Source organism: Zea mays, chromosome 5 (genome assembly GCF_902167145.1).
Source record: "Zea mays cultivar B73 chromosome 5, Zm-B73-REFERENCE-NAM-5.0, whole genome shotgun sequence".
In the NCBI taxonomy this organism is placed as follows: Eukaryota; Viridiplantae; Streptophyta; class Magnoliopsida; order Poales; family Poaceae; genus Zea; species Zea mays.
In genome coordinates, this window is record NC_050100.1 from 155,421,681 (window position 1) to 155,427,680 (window position 6,000).

Here is a 6,000-nt window from a genome sequence, read left to right on the forward strand (position 1 = left end):
AAGCTGAGCATTGCTTTTAAAGTTGGTCAAAATTTTATTAGCAATTACTAAGTATAAGTAGATACCAATCCAATTAAGTAGTAGAACAAAAGTGATAACAACACCTGCGACGCAATGCATATGACAAATTGAATTTAGTTCCATAAATTACTCATGTGAGTGTTCGAGTTGCTCATGACCGTGAGTAGGGCTGAGATACTAGTTTTACACTCTACAGAGGTTGCACATATTTACCCACAAGTCATGTTACCCATCTGCCAAGGGATTGCGACTTCCCATACACATCTACCAAGGAGGCGAGGCAGGGTAACACTACAAGGCCTTTACAAAGTTCCACTAGCTTCAGAAAACCCGCTACAGTTTCTAGGAAGCTCCAATGCAGGGACCCCTCACCTGACCACCATCGCAGCAAAATCAACCCAAGGGCCTCCCTACATTGACCACTTCCCTACTGCCCTTGCCCCTTTCGGGTAAGGTAGTTGAAAGTCGCCTAGAGGGGTGGGGTGGATAGGCGGAATCTAAAAATTTATAAACTTAAGCACACACTACAAGCTGGGGTTAGCGTTAGAATGAATATTAAGTCCGGGAGAGAGGAAAAAACAAATCAACCAAGAAGTAAAGCGGATGAACACGATGATTTGTTTTACCGAGGTTCGGTTCTAAAGAACCTAGTCCCCGTTGAGGTGGTCACAAAGACCGGGTCTCTTTCAACCTTTTCCCTCTCTCAAACAGTCACTTAGACCGAGTGAGCTTTCTCCTTAATTCTCACGGGTCACTTAGACCCCACAAGGACCACCACACAATTGGTGTCTCTTGCCTTGCTTACAAAACACTTGGGAACAAGAATGAGGAAGGAAGAAAGCAAACCAAGCAACAAGAGCAACAAAGAGACACAAGAACGATCCTCTCACAAGTCCTAAAGCACTAGAATTGAATTGGGGACTTTGATTGGATCGGTGGCTTTGATTTGTGTCTTGGAGTGTTGCACTTTGCTCTTGTATTGAATGAAGTGTGATGAATGCTTGGATGGTTGGAGCGGGGGTGGTTGAGGGGTATTTATAGCCCTCAACCACCAAACAACCGTTAGGGAGGGGCTGCTGTCGATGGGCGCACCGGACAGTCCGGTGCGCCAGCCACGTCACCCAACCGTTAGGATTCGGGCGTAGTCGACCATTGGAGCCTTTGTCTTCTAGTGGCACCGGACAGTCTGGTGCCGCACCGAACATGTACTGTTCACTGTCTGGTGCGCCTCTGACGGTTTCTCTGCTCTGCCGCGCACTGTTTGCGCAGTGTTCATCTGGAATTCAGCTTTTGCAGGCGACCGTTGCGCAAAGTAGCCGTTGCTCCGCTGGTGCACCGGACAGTCCGGTGAATTATAGCAGAGCACGACCTGAGAAACCTGTGGGTGGTGAGTTTGGAACTGTACGGTCCTGGTGCACCGGACATTGTCCAGTGGTACACCGGACAGTCCGGTGCGCCAGACCAGGGCACCCTTCGGTTTCTTTGTTCCTTTGCTTTTGAACCCTAACTTTGATCTTTTATTGGTTTGTGTTGAACCTTTATGCACTTATAGAATATATAATCTAGAGCAAACTAGTTAGTCCAATTATTTGTGTTGGGCATTCAACCACCAAAATTATTTATAGGAAAAGGTTAAACCTTATTTCCCTTTCAATCTCCCCCTTTTTGGTGATTGATGCCAACACAAACCAAAGCAAATATATAAGTGCAGAATTGAACTAGTTTGCAGAAGGTAAGTGCATAGGTTACTTAGAATTAAACCAATTTATACTTTCACTAGATATGCATGGATTGCTTTCTTTCTTTTAACATTTAGGACCATGCTTGCACCACTTGTTTTGTTTTGCAAATTCTTTTGGAAAGTCTTTTCAAATTTTTTTTGCAAATAGTCAAAGGTATATGAAAATGATTGCAAGAAACATTTTTAAGATTTGAAATTTTCTCCCCCTGTTCCAAGCGCTTTTCCTTTGACTAAACAAAACTCCCCCTGAATGAAATTCTCCTCTTAGCTTTCAAGAGGGTTTTAATAGATATCAATTGGAAAAATATTTAGATGCTAGTTTTGAAAATCATACCAATTTGAAATATATTAAAAAATTTCGAAGGGTGGTGGTGCGGTCCTTTTGCTTTGGGCTAATACTCTCTCCCCCTTTGGCATTTATCGCCAAAAACGGAGACTTTGTGAGCCCTTTAAACTTTCTCCCCCATTGGTACAAGTAAATATGAGTGAAAAGATTATACCAATTTGGAGAGTGGTGTGAGTAATGACGAAGAGTAAATGATACCGAGAGAGTAGAGTGGAAGCCTTGTCTTCGTCGAGTACTCCATTTGCCTTTCAATCTACGACTTAGTATAGAAATACACTTGAAAACACATCAGTCGTAGTCATGAAAGAGATATGATCAAAGGTATATAAATGAGCTATGTGTGCAATGTTTCAATCAAAATTCCGAGAATCAAGAATGTTTAGCTCATTCCTAAGTTTGGTAAAGGTTTTCTCATCTAATGGTTTGGTAAAGATATCGGCTAATTGTTCTTTGGTGCTAACATAAGCAATCTCGATATCCCCCCTTTGTTGGTGATCCCTCAAAAAGTGATACCGAATGTCTATGTGCTTAGTGCGGATGTGTTCAACGGGATTATCCGCCATGCGGATTGCACTCTCATTGTCACATAGGAGAGGGACTTTGCTCAATTTGTAGCCATAGTCCATGAGGGTTTGCCTCATCCCAAGTAATTGTGCATAACAATGACCTGCGGCAATATACTCGGCTTCGGCGGTAGAAAGAGCTACTGAGTTTTGTTTCTTTGAAGCCCAAGACACCAAAGATCTTCCCATAAATTGACAAGTCCCTGATGTGCTCTTCCTATCAATTTTACACCCTGCCCAATCAGCATATGAATATCCTATTAAATCAAAAGTGGATCCCTTGGGGTACCAAAGACCAAACTTAGGAGTATAAACTAAATATTTCATGATTCTTTTCATGGCCCTAAGGTGAACTTCCTTAGGATCGGCTTGGAACCCTGCACACATGCATACAGAAAGCATAATATCCGATCGAGATGCACATAAATAGAGTAAGGATCCTATCATCGACCGGTATACCTTTTGATCTACGGACTTACCTCATGTGTCGAGGTCGAGATGCCCATTTGTTCCCATGGGTGTCTTTATGGGCTTGACATCCTTCATTCCAAAATTGGTAAGTATGTCTTGAATGTACTTTATTTGGTTGATGAAGGTGCCGTCTTGGAATTGTTTGACTTGGAATCCTAGAAAATACTTCAACTCCCCCATCATCGACATCTCGAATTTTTGAATCCTTATCCTACTAAACTCTTCATATGTAGATTTGTTAGTAGACCCAAATATGATATCATCGACATAAATTTGGCATACAAACAAATCTTTTGCAATGGTTTTAGTAAAGAGAGTAGGATCAGTTTTACTGACTTTGAAGCCATTAGTGATAAGAAAATCTCGCAGGCATTCATACCATGCTCTTGGGGCTTGTTTAATCCCATAAAGCGCCTTTGAGAGTTTATAAACATGGTTAGGGTACTCACTATCTTCAAAGCCGGGAGGTTGCTCAACATAGACCTCTTCCTTGATTGGTCCATTGAGGAAGGCACTTTTCACGTCCATTTGATAAAGCTTAAAGCCATGGTAAGTAGCATAGGCAAGTAATATGTGAATTGACTCAAGCCTAGCTACGGGTGCATAAGTTTCACCAAAATCCAAACCTTTGACTTGTGAATAACCTTTGGCCACAAGTTGGGCTTTGTTCCTTGTCACCACACCATGCTCATCTTGCTTGTTGCGGAATACCCACTTGGTTCCTACAACATTTTGGTTAGGACGTGGAACTAAATGCCATACCTCATTCCTCGTGAAGTTGTTGAGCTCCTCTTGCATTGCCAGCACCCAATCTGAATCTCTTAGTGCATCCTCTTCCCTGTATGGCTCAATAGAGGAGACAAAAGAGTAATGTTAACAAAAATGAGCAACTCGAGATCTAGTAGTTACCCCTTTATGAATGTCACCGAGAATGGAGTTCATGGGGTGATCTCGTTGAATTGCTTGGTGGACTCTTGGGTGTGGCAGTCTTTGACCCTGTATCTCTTGATCATCTTCCTTGTCTTGATCAACTTCATCTCCCCCTTGATCATTATCCTCCTCTTGAGGTGACTCATCTTCTTGATCTTCATCTTCATCATTTTGAGCTTGATCCTCATCTTGAGTTGGAGGGGATGCTTGATTGGAAGATGATGGTTGATCTTGAGCTTGTGTGGGCTCTTCGGATTCCTTAGGACACACATCCCCACTGGACATGTTCCTTAGCGCGACGCATGGAGCCTCTTCGTCATCTAGCTCATCAAGATCAACTTGCTCCACTTGGGAGCCATTAGTCTCATCAAACACAATGTCACAAGAAACTTCAACTAATCCAGTGGATTTGTTGAAGACTCTATATGCCCTTGTGTTTGAGTCATAACCAAGTAAAAAGCCTTCTACAACCTTTGGAGCAAATTTAGATTTTCTATCTCTTTTAACAAGAATAAAACATTTGCTACCAAAGACTCTAAAATATGAAACATTGGGCTTTTTACTAGTGAGGAGTTCATATGATGTCTTCTTGAGGATTCAGTGAAGGTAGAGCCGGTTGATGGAGTAGCAGGTAGTGTTAATCGCCTCAGCCCAAAACCAGTCCGGAGTCTTGTACTCATTAAGCATGGTCCTCGCCATGTCTAGTAGAGTTCTATTCTTCCTCTCCACTACACCATTTTGTTGAGGTGTGTAGGGAGAAGAGAACTCATGCTTGATGCCCTCTTCCTCAAGAAAGCCTTCAATTTGTGAATTCTTGAACTCTGTCCCGTTGTCACTTCTTATATTTTTTATTCTTAAGCCGAACTCATTTTGAGCCCATCTCAAGAATCCTTTTAAAGTCTCTTGGGTTTGTGATTTTTCCTGCAAAAAGAACACCCAAGTGAAGCAAGAATAATCATCCACAATTACTAGACAGTACTTACACCCGCCGATGCTTATGTAAGCTATCGGGCCGAATAGATCCATGTGTAGTAACTCCAGTGGCCTATCCATTGTCATTATGTTCTTGTGTGGATGGTGAGCACCAACTTGCTTTCCTGCTTGACATGCGCTACAAACCCTGTCTTTCTCAAAATGAACATTTGTTAGTCCCAAAATGTGTTCTCCCTTTAGAAGCTTGTGAAGATTCTTCATTCCAACATGGGCTAGTCGGCGATGCCAGAGTCAACCCATATTAGTCTTAGCTATTAAGCAAGTATCGAGTTCAGCTTTGTTAAAATCAACTAAGTATAGCTGACCCCTTAAATGCTACTGAATCATCACTTCTTCTAAAGACAGTAACACCTACATCTGTAAATAGACAATTGTAGCCCATTTTGCATAATTGAGAAACTGAAAGCAAGTTGTAATCTAAAGACTCTACAAGAAAAACATTTGAAATAGAATGGTCAGGTGATATAGCAATTTTACCAAGTCCTTTGACCAAACCTTGATTTCCATCCCCGAATGTGATAGCTCGTTGGGGATCTTCATTTTTCTCGTAGGAGGAGAACATCCTTTTCTCCCCTGTCATGTGGTTTGTGCATCCGCTATCAATTATCCAACTTGTGCCCCCGGATGCATAAACCTGCAAAACAATTTAGGCCTTATTCTTAGGTACCCAAACAGTCTTGGGTCCTTTCACGTTACAAACAAGCACCTTGGGTACCCAAACACAAGTCTTGGAGCCCTTGTGTTTGCCCCCAACATGTTTGGTAACTACTTTGTCTGATTTGTTAGTTAAAACATATGAAGCATCAAAAGTCTTAAATGACATGTTAGGCTCATTTGATGTAGTAGGAGTTTTCTTTTTAGGCAATTTAACATGGGTTGATTGCCTAGAGCTAGAAGCCTCATTCTTATATATCAAAGCATTGTTGGAAACAGAA